The sequence below is a fragment of the Triticum urartu genome, chromosome 3A (genome assembly GCF_056163025.1).
Source record: "Triticum urartu cultivar PI428250 chromosome 3A, HENAU_Tu73, whole genome shotgun sequence".
Lineage (NCBI taxonomy): Eukaryota > Viridiplantae > Streptophyta > Magnoliopsida > Poales > Poaceae > Triticum > Triticum urartu.
Genome location: NC_141875.1, coordinates 575,576,126 through 575,594,337, shown reverse-complemented (window position 1 = coordinate 575,594,337; position 18,212 = coordinate 575,576,126). Strand labels below are relative to the sequence as shown.

Below are 18,212 nucleotides of genomic sequence, written 5' to 3'. Positions count from 1 at the left end.
ATATAGTTCGGCCAAGGATCTCCTGACAAGGAGAGAGACCTTAATGAATTTAGCACGTCGCCGAAAGGTGAGTGCTGAAAGATATCCGCGGAGGTGAACTCCATGATCGGCGCCCAATCGGATTCGATGGGCACAGACGCAGGCGGCTCGGAGTCTGTGGCCGGAGACGAATCTAGTGGTTCGGCAACACAGCTCTCGTAAGGATGAACTCAGTATCCGGCCCCATCGCCACTGAGAGTGTGACCTCCATGGCGGGGTCTATCCATCCGTCCTCGGATGGCGCAATTTGCTATGGATTGAGGGCCGGAGTAGTTGCAGGTGTTACCTCCCGAACACTGTCTGACCGCAGAGTTACGTCATGCTCGTCGTGATTGTGCGGCGCACCTGACATGGGCCCGAATCCGCCGAAGATCAAGTCTCTACGGATGTCGGCAGTGTAGTTTAAGTTTCCAAACCTGACCTGATGGCCAGGGGCGTAGCTCTCGATCTGCTCCAGATGGCCAAGCGAGTTGGCCCGCAGTGCGAAGCCTCCGAATACGAAGATCTGTCCGGGAGGAAAACCTCACCCTGGACCGCATCGTTACCGATGATCGAAGGAGCCATTGCTACCTCTTGAGCACTGCGTTGGATTTCCCCAAAGAGGAAGGGATGATGCAGCAAAGTAGCGTAAGTATTTCCCTCAGTTTTTTAGAACCAAGGTATCAATCCAGTAGGAGGCTACGCTCGAGTCCCTCGTACCTACACAAAAACAATAGCTCAACGCAACCAACACGCTTAGGGGTTGTCAATCCCTTCACGGTCACTTACGAAAGTGAGATCTGATAGAGATGATAAATAATATTTTTTTGGTATTTTTGGTATAGAGATGCAAAGTAAATAAAGTAAAAGCAAAGTAAAAACAAAGCAATAGTAAAGTGATGGAGATTGATATGATGAGAAAGAGACCCGGGGGCCATAGGTTTCACTAGTGGCTTCTCTCAAGAGCATAAGTATTCTACGGTGGGTGAACAAATTACTGTTGAGCAATTGACAGAATTGAGCATAGTTATGAGAATAGCTAGGTATGATCATGTATATAGGCATCACGTCCGAGACAAGTAGACCGAAACGATTCTGCATCTACTACTATTACTCCACTCATCGACCGCTATCCAGCATGGATCTAGAGTATTAAGTTAAAAACAGAGTAACGCCTTAAGCAAGATGACATGATGTAGAGGGATGTTTCATGCAATATGATAAAAACCCCATCTTGTTATCCTCGATGGAAACAATACAATACGTGCCTTGATGCCCCTTCTGTCACTGGGAAAGGACACCACAAGATTGAACCCAAAGCTAAGCACTTCTCCCATGGCAAGAACAACCAATCTAGTAGGCCAAACCAAACTGATAATTCAAAGAGACTTGCAAAGATAACCAATCATACATAAAAGAATTCAGAGAAGATTCAAATATTATTCATAGATAGACTTGATCATAAACCCACAATTCATCGGTCTCAACAAACGCACCGCAAAAAGAAGATTACATCGAATAGATCTCCACGAGAGAGGGGGAGAAATTGTATTGAGATCCAAAAAGAGAGAAGAAGCCATATAGCTACTAGCTATGGACTCGTAGGTCTGAAGTAAACTACTCACACTTCATCGGAGGGGCTTGGATGATGATGTAGAAGCCCTCCGTGATCGATGCCTCCTCCGACGGAGCTCCGGAACAGGCCCCAAGATGGGATCTCATGGATGCAGAAAGTTGTGGCGGTGGAATTAGGTTTTTGGCTCCGTCCCCGATCGTTTGGGGGTACGTGGATATATATAGCAGGAAGAAGTACGTCGGTGGAGCTTCGAGGGGCCCACGAGGCAGGGGGGCACGCCCCTACCCTCGTGAGCACCTCGTGGCTTTCTTGACGGAGGGTCCAAGTCTCCTGGATCTTATCTGATGAGAAAATCACGTTTCCGAAGGTTTCATTCCGTTTGGACTCCGTTTGATATTCCTTTTCTTCGAAACCCTAAAACAGGCAAAAAACAGCAATTTTGGGCTCGGCCTCCGGTTAATAGGTTAGTCCCAAAAATAATATAAAAGTGGAAAATAAACCCAATAATGTCTAAAACAGTAGATAATATAGCATGGAGCAACCAAAAATTATAGATACGTTGGAGACGTATCAAGCATCCCCAAGCTTAATTCCTACTCGTCCTCGAGTAGGTAAATGATAAAAACAGAATTTTTGATGCGGAGTGCTACTTGGCATAATTTTAATGTAATTCTTCTTAATCGTGGTATGAATATTCAGATCCGAAAGATTCAAGACAAAAGTTCATATTGACATAAAAATGATAATACTTCAAGCAAACCAACTAAGCAATTATGTCTTCTCAAAATAACATGGCCAAAGAAAGTTCATCCCTACAAAATCATATAGTTTAGTCATGTTTCATTTTCATCACACAAGAATGCTATCATCATGCACAACCCCGATGACAAGCCAATCAATTGTTTCATACATTAGTAATCTCAAACCTATAAACTTTCACGCAATATATGAGCGCGAGCCATGGACATAGCACTGTGGGTGGAATAGAATATAATGAAGGGGGGTTATGTGGAGAAGACAAAAAAGGAGAAAGTCTCACATCAACGAGGCTAATCAATGGGCTATGGAGATTCCCACCGATTGATGTTAATGCAAGGAGTAGGGATTGCCATGCAACAGATGCACTAGAGCTATAAATGTATGAAATCTCAACAAAAGAAACTAGTGGGTGTGCATCCAACTTGCTTGCTCATGAAGACCCAGGGCACTTGAGGAGGCCCATTGTTGGAATATACAAGCCAAGTTTTATAATGAAAAATTCCCACTAGTATATGAAAGTGATAACATGAGAGACTCTCTATTATGAAGATCATGGTGCTACTTTGAAGCACAAGTGTGGTAAAAGGATAGTAACATTGTCCCTTCTCTCTTTTTCTCTTGTTTTTATGGCCTTTTTATGGCCTTTCTCTCTTTTTTAGGGCCTTCTCTTTTTTATATGGACCCTTTTTATTCCTCACTTGGGACAATGCTCTAATAATGATGATCATCACACTTCTATTTATTTACAACTCAATGATTACAACTCGATACTAGAACAAAGATGACTCTATGTGAATGCCTCCGGCGGTGTACCGGGATATGCAATGAACCAAGAGTGACATGTATGAAAGAATTATGAACGGTGGCTTTGCCACAAATACTATGCCAACTACATGATCATGCTAAGCAGTATGACAACGATGAATGTGTCATGATGAACGGAATGATGGAAAGTTGCATGGCAATATATCTCGGAATGGCTATGGAAATACCATAATAGGTAGGTATGGCGACTGTTTTGAGGAAGATATAAGGAGGTTTATGTGTTAAAGAGCATATCATATCACGTGGTTTGGATGCACCGGCGAATTTTGCGCCAACTCTCAATGTGAGAAAGGGCAATGCACGGTACCGAAGAGGCTAGCAAGGGTGGAAGGGTGAGAGTGCGTATAATCCATGGACTCAATATTAGTCATAAATAACTCACATACATATTGCAAAAATCTACAAGTCATCAAAAACCTCGGCACTACGCGCATGCTCCTAGGGGGATAGATTGGTAGGAAAAGACCATCGCTCGTCCCGGACCGCCACTCATAAGGAAGACAATCAAATAACACCTCATGTTTCAAATTTGTTGCATAACGTTTACCATACGTGCATGCTACGGGACTTAAAAACCTCAACACAAGTATTTCTCAATTTCACAACTACTCAACTAGCATGACTTTGATATTATTACCCGCATATCTCAAAACAATCATCAAGCATCAAACTTTTCTTAGTATTCAACACACTCATAAGAAAGTTTTATTATTAATCTTGCATACCAAGCATATTAGGATTTTAAACAAATTACCATGCTATTAAGACTCTCAAAATAATCTAAGTGAAGCATGAGAGAACAATAGTTTCTATAAAACAAATCCACCACCGTGCTCTAAAATATATAAGTGGAGCACTAGAGCAAAATTATAAAGCTCAAAAGATATAAGTGAAGCACATAGAGTATTCTATCAAATTCCAAATCATGTATGGCTCTCTCAAAAGGTGTGTACTGCAAGGATGATTGTGTTAAACTAATAAGCAAAGACTCAAATTATAAAAGACGCTCCAAGCAAAACACATATCATGTGGTGAATAAAAATATAGCTCCAAGTAAAGTTACCGATAGAAGTAGACGAAAAAGGGGATGCCTTCCGGGGCATCCCCAAGCTTTGGCTTTTAGGTGTCCTTAGATTATATTGGGGGTGCCATGGGAATCCCCAATCTTAGGCTCTTTCCACTCCTTGTTCCATAATCCATCAAATCTTTACCCAAAACTTGAAAACTTCACAACACAAAACTTAAGGTAGAAAACTCGTGAGCTCCGTTAGCGAAAGAAAACAAAAAACCACTTCAAGGTACTGTAATGAACTCAGTATTCATTTATCTTGGTGTTATACTTACTGTATTCCAACTTCTCTATGGATTATAAACTATTTTACTAGCCATAGATTCATCAAAATAAGCAAACAACACACGAAAAACAAAATCTGTCAAAAACAGAATAGTCTGTAGTAATCTGTAGCTAGCTCAAGATCTGGAACCCCAAAAATTCTAAAATAAATTTCTGGACGTGAGAACTTTATCTATTAATCATCTGCAAAAATAATTAACTAAATATCTCTTTCCAATTAAAAATGACAGCAGTTCTCGTGAGCGCTAAAGTTTCTGTGTTTTACAGCAAGTTCAATCAAGACTTTCCCCAAGTCTTCCCAACGGTTCTACTTGGCACAAACACTAATTAAACACAAAAAACACAACCAAAACAGAGGCTAGATAATTTATTTATTAAATAACAGCAAGGAAAAATATTGGGTTGTCTCCCAACAAGCGCTTTTCTTTAAAGCCTTATAGCTAGGCATTGATAATTTTAATGATGCTCACATGAAAGACAAGAATTGAAGCACAAAAGGAGCATCATAAAGCATGTGACAAACACATCTAAGTCTAACATACTTCCTATGCATAGGCATCTTATAGGCAAATAAATTATCAAGGCAAGCAAAAACTAGCATATGCAAGGAAGAGGAAAGAAACAATAGCAATCTCAACATAACGAGAGGTAATTTAGTAACATGCATATTCTCAACATATTTTCCTCTCTCATAGTAATTATATGTAGGATCATAAGCAAATTCAACAATATAGCTATCACATAAAATATTCTCAACATGATCCACATGCATGCAAAGTTGGCACTTTTCTGAAATAATGGGATTAACATTAACTAAAGTCATGACCTTCCCAAATGCACTTGTATCAAAAACTTCATAAGATTGAACATTCTCTAAATATGTGGGATCTAAAGTTTACATTCTTCCAAACCCACTTTCAATATTATTGCAAAAATTATAATCAATCTCATATTCATCAAGGGGTTTAAATAAATTTTCAAGATCAAAAGAAGAATCACCCCAATCATGATCATTGCAACAAGTAGAGGACATAACAAAACTAGCATCCCCAAGCTTAGGGTTTTGCATACTATTAGCACAATTGTCATTAATAGAATTTATAATAACATCATTGCAATAATGCTTTTTATTCAAAGATCTATCGTGAATCACTTCATAACATACTTCATCGCAATTTTCAGATTCACGAATTTCAAACAAAACTTCATAAAGATAATCTAGTGCACAAAACTCACTAGCAATTGGTTCAACATAACTGGATCTCTTAAAAAGATTAGCAAGCGGATGAGGATCCATAAATCTTAGGTTCTCTACTTAGTAATAAATAAATGACTATTCCAACCATACGAGCAAACAAAAAGCAAACGGGCCAGAAGAGGCAAATAGAGGAAGAGAGGGAGGATAGAGAGAGAGAGAGGGCGAATAAAACGGCAAGGGTGAAGCGGGGGAGGAAAACGAGAGGCAAATGGCAAATAATGTAATGCGGGAGATAGGGATTGTGATGGGTACTTGGTATGTTGACTTTTGCGCAGACTCCCCGGCAACGACGCCAGAAATTCTTCTTGCTACCTCTTGAGCACTGCGTTGGATTTCCCCGAAGAGGAAGGGATGATGCAGCAAAGTAGCGTAAGTATTTCCCTCAGTTTTTGAGAACCAAGGTATCAATCCAGTAGGAGGCTACGCTCGAGTCCCTCGTACCTACACAAAAACAGTAGCTCAACGCAACCAACACGCTTAGGGGTTGTCAATCCCTTCACGGTCACTTACGAAAGTGAGATCTGATAGAGCTGATAAATAATATTTTTTGGTATTTTGGTATAGAGATGCAAAGTAAATAAAGTAAAAGCAAAGTAAAAACAAAGCAATAGTAAAGTGATGGAGATTGATATGATGAGAAAGAGACCCAAGGGCCATAGGTTTCACTAGTGGCTTCTCTCAAGAGCATAAGTATTCTACGGTGGGTGAACAAATTACTGTTGAGCAATTGACAGAATTGAGCATAGTTATGACAATATCTAGGTATGATCATGTATATAGGCATCACGTCCGAGACAAGTAGACCGAAACGATTCTGCATCTACTACTATTACTCCACTCATCGACCGCTATCTAGCATGCATCTAGAGTATTAAGTTAAAAACAGAGTAACGCCTTAAGCAAGATGACATGATGTAGAGGGATAGTTCCATGCAATATGATAAAAACCCCATCTTGTTATCCTCGATGGCAACAATACAATACGTGCCTTGCTGCCCCTTCTGTCATTGGGAAAGGACACCGCGAGATTGAACCCAAAGCTAAGCACTTCTCCCATGGCAAGAACAACCAATCTAGTAGGCCAAACCAAACTGATAATTCGAAGAGACTTGCAAAGATAACTTATCATACATAAAAGAATTCAGAGAATATTCAAATATTATTCATAGATAGACTTGATCATAAACCCACAATTCATCGGTCTCAACAAACACACCGCAAAAAGAAGATTACATCGAATAGATCTCCACGAGAGAGGGGGAGAACATTGTATTGAGATCCAAAAAGAGAGAAGAAGCCATCTAGCTACTAGCTATGGACCCGTAGGACTGAAGTAAACTACTCACACTTCATCAAAGGGGATTGGATGATGATGTAGAAGCCCTCCGTGATCGATGCCTCCTCCGGCGGAGCTCCGGAACAGGCCCCAAGATGGGATCTCGTGGATACAGAAAGTTGCGGCGGTGGAATTAGGTTTTTGGCTCCGTCCCCGATCGTTTGGGGGTACGCGGATATATATAGGAGGAAGAAGTACGTCGGTGGAGCTTCGAGGGGCCCACGAGGCAGGGGGAACGCCCTAAGGGGGGCGCCCCTACCCTCGTGAGCACCTCGTGGCTTTCTTGACGGAGGGTCCAAGTTCCTGGATCTTATCTGATGAGAAAATCACGTTTCCAAAGGTTTCATTCCGTTTGGACTCCGTTTGATATTCCTTTTCTTCGAAACCCTAAAATAGGCAAAAAACAGCAATTCTGGGCTGGGCCTCCGGTTAATAGGTTAGTCCCAAAAATAATATAAAAGTGGAAAATGAAGCCCAATAATGTCTAAAACAGTAGATAATATAGCATGGAGCAATCAAAAATTATAGATATGTTGGACACGTATCAGCCATCAAGCCTTATGGTGATGGCACAGTGGAACTCTCAATGAAAGCACCAATGTCGGTGTCAAAACCGGTGGATCTCGGGTAGGGGGTCCCGAACCGTGCGTCTAAGGCGGATGGTAACAGGAGGCGGGGGACATGATGTTTACCTAGGTTCGGGCCCTCTCGATGGAGGTAATACCCTACTTCCGGCTTAATTGATCTTGATGATATGAGTATTACAAGAGTTGATCTACCACGAGATCGTAGAGGCTAAACCCTAGAAGCTAGTCTATGGTATGATTGTTGTTGTCGTACGGACTAAACCCTCTGGTTTATATAGACACCGGAGGGGGCTAGGGTTACACAGAGTCGGTTACAAGGGAGGAGATCTACATATTCGTATTGCCAAGCTTGCCTTCCACGCCAAGTAAAGTCCCACCCGGACACGGGACGAAGTCTTCAATCTTGTATCTTCATAGTCCAACAGTCCGGACAAAGGATATAGTCCAGCTGTCCGGAGACCCCCTAATCCAGGACTCCCTCAATAGTACTTAAGTACTTGTTCTACTTGAGTGGTAACCACAGAAGCATGTTTACTAATAAGTTTAAGTTCACCTTTGACATTAGCCATATAATCACCCAAGTGTTCAAGCATATCAACACTGCGTTTTAATTCTCTACCAAAATAAGCATTGAAGTCTTCTTGCTTAACCATAAATTTATCAAACTCATCTAAGCATGGGCTAGCAAACTTGGTGAATGGGATTTCAGCTTTATCATATCTATAGAGAGAATTTACCTTTACTACCTGTGTCGGGTTATCAAGACCATGTGTTTCTTCAATAGGTGATGGATTAAAACCATATATTTCTTCAACAGGTGGTAAATTAAGACCATGTATTTCTTCAATAGGAGGTAAATTCTTAACATCTTCAGCTTTAATACCCTTTTTCATGGATTTCTTTGCCTCTTGCATATCTTCAGGACTGAGAAATAGAACATCCCTTTTCTTCGGGGTTGGTTTAGGAATAGGCTCAGGAAGTGTCCAATTATTTTCATTTGTCAACATATTATTCAATAGAATTTCAGCTTCATCCGGTGTTCTTTCCCTGAAAACAGAACCAACACAACTATCCAGGTAATCTCTGGAAGCATCGGTTAGTCCATTATAAAAGATATCAAGTATTTCATTTTTCTTAAGAGGGTGATCAGGCAAAGCATTAAGTAATTGGAGAAGCCTCCCCCAAGCTTGTGGGAGACTCTCTTCTTCAATTTGCACAAAATTATATATATCCCTTAAGACAGCTTGTTTCTTATGAGCAGGGAAATATTTAGCAGAGAAGTAATAAATCATATCCTGGGGACTACACACACAACCATGATCAAGAGAATTAAACCATATCTTAGCATCACCCTTTAATGAGAACGGAAATATTTTAAGGATATAAAAGTAGCGAGTTCTCTCATCATTAGTGAACAAGGTAGCTATATCATTTAATTTAGTAAGATGTGCCACAACAGTTTTAGATTCATAGCCATAAAAAGGATCAGATTCAACCAAAGTAATTATATCAGGATCAATAGAGAATTCATAATCCTTATCAGTAACAAAGATAGGTGAAGTAGCATAAGTAGGATCATATTTCATTCTAGCATTTAGAGTTTTTTGTTTAAGCTAAGCTAATAATTTCTTAAGATCACTTCTATCATTGTAAGCAAGAAAGTCTCTTTTACTTTCTTCATCCATAACATAGCCCTCAGGCACAACAGGTAATTCATATTTATTAGGAGAGCCTTCATAATCACTTTCATCAGTATTATCAGTTTCAATAATTTCATTCTCTCTAACCCTAGCAAGTTGTTCATCAAGAAATTCACCAAGTGGCACAGTTGTATCAAGCATAGAAGTAGTTTCATCATAAGTATCATGCATAGCAGAAGTGGCATCCGCAATAATATGCGACAAATCGGAATCAATAGCAGAAACGTGTTTAGGTGTCACAAGCTTACTCAAAACAGAAGGTGAATCAAGTGCAGAGCTAGATGGCAGTTCCTTACCTCCCCACGTAGTTGAGGGATAAATCTTGGTTTTTGGATCTCTCAAGTTCTTCATAATGATAAGAAGATATAAATCCCAAGTGACTCAAAGAATAGAGCTATGCTCCCCCGCAACGGCGCCAGAAAATAGTCTTGATAACCCACAAGTATAGGGGATCGCAAGAGTTTTCGAGGGTAGAGTATTCAACCCAAATTTATTGATTCGACACAAGGAGAGCCAAAGAATATTCTCAAGTATTAGCAGCTGAGTTGTCAGTTCAACCACACCTGGAAACTTAATATCTGCAGCAAGTATTTAGTAGCAAAGTAATATGATAGTAGTGGTAATGGTAGCAAAAGGTAACGATAGCAAAAGTAATGTTTTTGGTATTTTGTAGTGATTGTAACAATAGCAACGGAAAAGTAAATAAGCAAAGAACAATATATGAAAAGCTCGTAGGCAATGGATCGGTGATAGAGAATTATGCTGGATGTGGTTCATCATGTGACAGTCATAACCTAGGGTGACACAGAACTAGCTCCAATTCATCAATGTAATGTAGGCATGTATTCCGAATATAGTCATACGTGCTTATGGAAAAGAACTTGCATGACATCTTTTGTCCTACCCTCCCGTGGCAGCGGGGTCCTAGCGGAAACTAAGGGATATTAAGGCCTCCTTTTAATAGAGTACCGGACCAAAGCATTAACACATAGTGAATACATGTACTCCTCAAACTACGATCATCACCGGGAGTGGTCCCAATTATTGTCACTTTGGGGTTACCGGATCATAACACATAGTAGGTGACTATAGACTTGCAAGATAGGATCAAGAACTCACATATATTCATGAAAACATAATAGGTTCAGATCTAAAATCATGGCACTCGGGCCCTAGTGACAAGCATTAAGTATAGCAAAGTCATAGCAACATCAATCTCAGAACATAGTGGATACTAGGTATCAAACCCTAACAAAACTAACTCGATTATATGATAAATCTCATCCAACCCATCACCGTCCAGCAAGCCTACGATGGAATTACTCACGCACGGCGGTGAGCATAATGAAATTGGAGATGGAGGATGGTTGATGATGACGATGGCGACGGATTCCCCTCTCTGGAGCCCCGAACAGACTCCAGATCAGCCCTCCCGAGAGAGTTTAGGGCTTGGCAGCGGCTCCGTATCGTAAAACGCGATGATTCTTTATATTTGATTTTTTTTCTCTCCGAACATGAATATATAGAGTTGGAGTTGAGGTCGGAGGAGCTCCAGGGGGCCCACGAGGTAGGGGGCGTGCCCAGGGGGGCAGCCGCGCCCCCACCCTCGTGGCTAGGGTGTGGGCCCCCTGGTCTTTATCTTTTGCCAGTATCTTTTATTATTTCCAAAATAATCTCCGCGAAGTTTCAGGTCATTCCAAGAACTTTTGTTTCTACACATAAATAACACAATGGCAATTCTGCTGAAAACAGCGTCAGTCCGGGTTAGTTCCATTCAAATCATGCAAGTTAGAGTCTAAAACAAGGGCAAAAGTGTTTGGAAAAGTAGATACGACGGAGACGTATCAATAAGCCTTTCGTTAGCGGATCCGCAAGCATATCCTTTGTCCTTATATGCTCGAGACTTATAGTTTGATCCTGGATTTTATCTTCCACAACATAATACCTTATCTCTGTTGTTTTGGCAGCATTACTCGACTTGTTGTTATGAGCATAGAATACTGCGGCTGGTTATCATAGTACATCTTTAGTGGTTTGTGAATACAATCTACCACTTTCAAGTCGGGTATAAATTTCTTTAGCCATATCGCCTGCCTCGTGGCCTCGAAGCATGCTATGAATTCTGGATAGATCGTGGATGATGCAACTATCGACTGTTTGGAGCTTTTCCACGAAATAGCTCCCCCAACGAGAGTGAATACGTATCCTAACTGGATTTTCTATCATCTCTGTCCCCCACAAAATCTGCGTCCGAATACCCTTTTATCTCTAGGGAATCACATCTCATGTATGTTAGCATGTAGTCCTTCGTGCCTTGCGCATAACGCAATGCTTTCTTTACCATCTTCCAGTGCTCAATGCCTGGATCCTCTTGATATCTACTGAGTACCCCAGTGATAAAAGCTAAGTCATGGCGAGTACACACTTGTGCATACTGTAAGTTTCCAACAGCCGAAGCATATGGTACTGCTTTCGTTTGATCGATCTCGTACTGATTCTTGGGACATTGGAATTTCCCAAAACTATCGCCCATGACTATAGGAGCAGGTGTGGCTTTACTCGCATGCATATTATACTTTTAAGGTCCTTTTCTAAATATGCCTTCTGCGATAGTCCTAAGACTTCATTGTTCCTATCTTGGTGAATCTCTATGCCCAAAACATATGATGCTTCACCAAGATCTGTTATATCAAAATTTGAGGATAAGAACTTCTTTGTTTCTAGTAGTAGACTAACATCACTGCTAGCAAGGAAGATATCATCCACATACATGATTAGGAAAATATATTTCCCATTTTAAACCTTGCATAAATGCAGTTATCCTCCATATTTTCTTTAAAACCAATTTTCAATCATTTGATTAAACTTTAGATACTACTGTCTAGAAGCTTGCTTTATTCCATAAATGGATTTCTTTAGGCGGCATCCCATATTTTCCTTGCCTTCCATGATAAAACCCTTGGGTTGTTTCATGTAGACCTTTTCTTTTAAATCACCATTCAGAAAAATGTCGTCTTTACATCCATTTGATGTAACTCTAAATCAAAATGCGCAACTAACACCATTATGATTCTTCAGGAATCTTTATATGAGACCGGGGAAAAAGTCTCATTGTAGTATATCCCTTCTCTTTGTGTAAATCCTTTTGCCACAAGTCGGGCTTTGTACTTTTCTACATTCCCGTTAGGGTCATACTTTGTTTTGTAGACCCATTTGTAGCCTACTGTTTTGGCTCCTTTAGGAATTTCCTCTAAGTCCCAAACATCTTTGGAACTCATCGATTTCATCTCGTCTTCCATTGCCTTCATCCACTTCGATGAATGAGGGCTTCACATGGCTTCTTCATATGAGGTGGGATCTTCTTATGTATGAACTATTTTCGTGTTATAAACTTTATAATCAGTAGAAATAGCTGACTTTTTGTGTCTTGTAGACCTTCTAAGGGCCTCAGTTTCTGGCACATTCTGTGCCTCAACTTCTGGCACTTCTTGTAAAATTTGCTGCTGCACATCCCTTTCATGCTTAACAATGGGTTCAGTCGGCTCCTAACAGACAGGTTCTGGGTCTACTCCCATAGTTGTCATGGGTGGAGCTGCAACTGGTAGTGACAAAAATGGCTCCTGAATCATTAGATTAGGTGCATGCACCCTCTTCTCCTCAAGATCAATTTTCCGAGCTACCATGCCCCCCTCATCATTTCTTCCTCTAAGAAGACTGCATGTCTTGTTTCTACAAACTTTGTATATTTGTCTGGACAGTAGAAACAAATACCCTTTGATCTGTCTGGATAGCCAATGAAGTGGCTGCTCACTGTTTTGGGATCTAACTTTTCAATGTTTGGATTAAACATTTTGGCCTCAGCAAGGCACCCCCCACACCCTGAAGTGTTGTAGGGATGACACTCTTCTTGTCCATAGCTCGTACGGTGTTTTGGTCACCGACTTGCTTAGTACTCTATTGAGAATGTGAATGGCGGTTTTAAGCGCCTCCATCCATAATCCCAATGGCAAGGTGGAGTAACTCATCATGATGCACACCGTATCCATAAGTGTATGGTTGCACCTTTCAGCTACTCCATTTTGCTGAGGCTCGCCCGACATTGAATACTGGGCTACTATGCCAGTCTCCTGCAAGAACTTTGCAAAAGGTCCAGGGACTTGGCCATATGGAGTGTGCCGACCGTAGTACTCTCCCCCACGGTCGGATCTTACTATCTTTTTTCTTTTATCATGCTGATTTTCAACTTTAGCTTTGAATATCTTAAATTTATCCAATGCTTCAGATCTTTCTTTGATTGGATAAATACATCCATAGTGAGAGTAGTCATCTGTGAATATTATGAACGAGCCATATCCATCCACACTTTTCACCCGAAATGGTCCACAAATGTCAGTGTGAATGATTTCTAGTGTGCCTGTGCTATGGATTGCACCTTTTTTAATTTGTTTTATATACTTTCCTTTAATGCAATCTATGCATTGTTCTAAGTCTGAGAATTCTAACGGAGGAAGAATTTCACTTTTGACTAATCTTTCTATTCTCCCCTTGGAAATATGGCCCAAGCGACAATGCCATAATTTCCATGAGTCGTGTGTTCTCTTTCTTTTCTTCTGTTCTTTATTCGACGTGACATGCTCATTCACATTACACATAGAGTGCACTTTTTCACGTAGTGATAAAAAATAAAGCTCATCGTGTAGTAAAGCATCACCCACATAAGCATTATTAAACCATATGGAACACTTGCCATGTCCAAAATAACATTCATAATTATCTTTGTCCAAACATGAAACACTAATCAATTTTCTATGGCATGATGGAACAAATAAAACATCTCTAAGTAGAAGCTTGAATCCATCAGCTAACTCCAAGGAGACGTCACCGACAGCTGCAACTTCTGCTTCGACTCCATTTGCCACTTCAGTGCGTCTTTCGCTTCTTTGCGTAGTCTGCGTCGAATGAAATCCCTGTAAAGAATTTGCAACATGAACAGTTGCTCTTGAGTCAATCCACCAAGTGGATTTCAAAAACGGTGTATACAAGGATTCATTTACAAAGGAAACTATATTGTTACCTCTTTTTGCCATGATTGACTTTAGCCAATCAGGGTAGTCTTTCTTGTAATTCCCGGTCTTCTTACAGTGGAGGCATGTGTCTTTGTCCACTGGGAAAGACTTTTGCTGATGCTGATAGGGAGCTTTTCTATGTGGCTTATGAGGAGAACCTTTGCTATTTTGATTGTACTTTTTTCTTGTTATCCTTCACATAGTTGAGTGAACCATCATGTGAGGCTTTGAGACTGTCCTCTTCTTGGACACACATTGCTATTGTCTTTTCAATGTCCCATGTTTCAGGTGACATATTGTAGTTTACAATAAAGGTTTTAAACTCCTTTGGTAGTGAAGCCATGACTAGGTGGACCAGGAGCGCTGGTTTGATCTCCAGATTCGCATCCATGGGCTTGAGCTTTGCTGCCAGGTTGCTCATCCTGAGGATGCGCTCTCTTATTCCATGACCACCGCCAGTGTAGTTCTATGTCACCAGTTGCTTTATTAACAGGGTGGCATATGCCTTTGAAGAACCAGTTCACTGGTTCTTTATCTTTGTAAGCAACCCCCCTACAGAAGTGCACTCTGCAATTGAGCCCACGATGGCGTTCTCAATTGTATCCTTTATAAATGCCATGCACTTTTTGTTTGCATTGACCCACTTTTGGTTTTCAATGGAATATAACATCTTCACGGGAGCATGATCTCCCCTCTTTTTATCCCACGCAACATCATCATCAGTGGCCTCTCTGACTGGCTCCGTAGGTCTGACCGGCTGTGATGTGTCCACAACCCAGTCCAGCTTAGCAGAGACAAATGCCAGTTCTACTTTCTTCCTCCACTCAGTGTAGTTGTCACCTCTAAGTGTAGGAACATCTTTTAGGCAACTCATCAAGTGGAAGTCTCCTTCTGCCTGGCCGGACGAGCTGGAGCTGGTGGCCATGGTGGTGCTGTGGCGCACGGTGGTGATGGCAGAGAGTGGATGGCGGCGGTGGTGGAGCTTCCCGTGAGCACCGCGCTAACCCTAGATCGGTAGGGAGTGTTGGTGAGGTTTGTGGCAGCGGTAAACCTCGTATCGCGTGCCCCACCCCACCTCTGTTTATATTGCACGGGTCACAGGGGCCCACCAACCATGGTTTGGTTGGGCGTCCCCAACCAGGGCGCGAGTCAGGGGCCCGTTCGACCCGTTGAGTTCGAATGGGAGAGAGGTCAACCTAACAGCTACTCCCTCCCTTCCAAAATAGATGACTCAACTTTGTACTAACTTTAATACAAAGTTAATATAAAGTTGGGTCATCTATTTTGAAATGGATGGGGTACGTTCGAGCCATGCTTGCTTTTCTATAATATAACCGGGCCAAGCCGACGTGTGGCTCTCTTCTGGCTCTGTCGTGCCTGGGATCTCGGACCTGCTCCAGAGTCTAGACTAGATTGCTGCCCTGACAGAAACGAAGGATACAAGTCAGTCGGTAGTACTCCATCCGTTCCAAAATATAGTGCGCCCGCGCTTTCCAAGGTCCAACTTTGACCATAAATTTAACCAACAAGACCAACTGCGGCGAAACCAAAAATTATATAATTGAAAACTTCTTTCGAATACGAATTCATTGATATGATTTTTGGTCCCGCCGCAATCGGTATTGTTAATTAAATTTATGGTCAAAGTTAAAGCACGAGGATAGAGGAAGCACTACATTATGAAATGGAGGGAGTACTCCCTCCGTTCGGAATTACTTGTCTCGAAAATAGATGTATTTAAAACTAAAATACATCTAGATACATCCATTTCTCTGACAAGTAATTCCGAACGGAGGGAGTAGATTTTAAAACCATCTGCGTCACCTTGGGTCTAGAACAATTCCCTTGTTGGAACCTTTCCCGAACTGCCCAAATCGCTGCAAACATAGTTTCCTGACGACACGTGCATGACTAGTAACCCGGGAAGCAAGCCAAGCAATGGGAGCTCGCTGCCGCCGTTGGCATCAAGGCCCCAATGGAGTTGGAGCGTGACAGCTCAAAAACTCCGCAGTTGACGGAGAGAATTCGAAATCCAATCCAAAAAACACTCTACTGCAGGAAGCAGGACGGGCCGAAAACAAGTGTCAGTTGGAAAGCAACAGAAACCGAGAAAAGGCATCACATGTACTAGAAGCGGAATGACACACGAAACATTTATCAGTCCCAGTGCTGATGAGTGATGGGCACGAAGCATTTGACTGGCCAAACACCGTGCCAAGACACGTCGAGCCCGCAGCCGCAAAGCGGAACGCCACGCGGGTGGCCCGTGCGACGGCGAACGATCTGTGGCGCGGGAACCGGCCACCCAAACCTGCGGGCGTCCACGGAAATGGCAAGTGTACGTCCGACTTAGGGTCGGCTTAAATTTCCTGATCCGTCCCCTTGGGTTGCCGTCGTCCTGCTCCTCAATGGGTGGCTATCGCGACGCCGGAGGAGCTGGATGAGGTGAAAGCTCGATGGGAAGCCACATCAGGTTGGAACCATATGGTCCTGGAGGCTGCTGTGGACCATGGCATGGCCCTCAACATGTGAATCTGGTCCTGTGAGATACTCAACAGACCGCGGTAAATTAGGCAGGACATTTTTCCACGACTCCACTAGAGTTATTTATCCAAAACTATCACAGTTGTAACTAGGGTAACAACTTAATATCACATTTGAGCCAGGGCACAAGAAGCCATCAACTTTGTGCCTAACCAATAACACGGAGCACTGATTGTCTGATTTGCTCACGAAAACAGTGAAACCGACATGTGGGCCCATCTGTCGGGTTGATGTGGCATGCTTGTGTGGACAATTTTGCTGAGTTGGATGAGGTCCCATCTGTCAATGACTCGAGTGTTTATCTTTTTCGCCTTTTTTTTTTCCATTTTTCTCATGGGCATTACAGCAAACAGGCTATGGGCGTCTCGGCTCCACGACCAGGAAGCAAGGCCGTGCAGCAGCTCACCGGGGAGCCGGCTTATGCAGTCGTGGCAAGGAGAAGCTCTGGCGGCGCCACGACCAGGCGAGGCCGCGCGGCGGCTTACCAGGGAGCCGACTTATGCAGTTGCGACAAGGAGAAGCTCCGGCGGCGCCGCGACCAGACGAGGCCGCGCGACGGCTCACAGGGGAGCCGGCTGATGCAATCGCGACAAGGAGAAGCTTCGGTGGCGCCCATGGTGGTCTTCTGTAACGTGAAGGCGATGGTGGGCTCGGGCGCACGGGACGCCGATGGCGGACTCGCGACCGCAACCGGACATGCCCTCCATGGCGCGCGCCAACACAGGTGAGGCCAGGGCCTCCCTGCGCACCGCCGTGGTGCCGCCAGCCGCCGCGCAGAGCAGTTCCAGCGCCGCCAGCGCGTGCTCCACCGTGGCGTCCATCGGGCCCGACGCTGCAACCGCTTCCGCCTCCATTAGTCCGAGCACGAGGAGGAGGTCCTGCGCAGGAGGCGTCTCGGGGGCGGCCCGATGCTTCTGTCCCGTCGAAAATGAATGGTAGGTGGCTGGGGCCGGCGGCTCACTGGTGGTGGGGTGGCTTGCCGGGGTTGGGCTGCGGCGGCGTTGCGGATAAGGTTGTGGTCGGGGTTGGTTGATTGGATGGAGAGAGAGGAAGAAGACAGAGGCTGATAGGTGGGACCTCATCCAACTCAGCAAAATTGTCCACACAAGCATGCCACATCAGACCGACAGATGGGGCCCACATGTCGGTTTCACTGTTTTCGTGAGCAAATCATACAATCAGTGCTCTG

The 18,212-nt window shown here is 42.9% G+C and overlaps 2 pseudogenes; both read right to left on the bottom strand.

Annotated features, from left to right (window-relative positions):
- Positions 1–5,587: 5,587 nt before the first annotated feature.
- LOC147980589 (uncharacterized) lies at positions 5,588–9,764 on the bottom strand (annotated as a pseudogene).
- Positions 9,765–14,333: 4,569 nt separating this feature from the next.
- LOC147980588 (uncharacterized) lies at positions 14,334–15,404 on the bottom strand (annotated as a pseudogene).
- Positions 15,405–18,212: the final 2,808 nt, after the last annotated feature.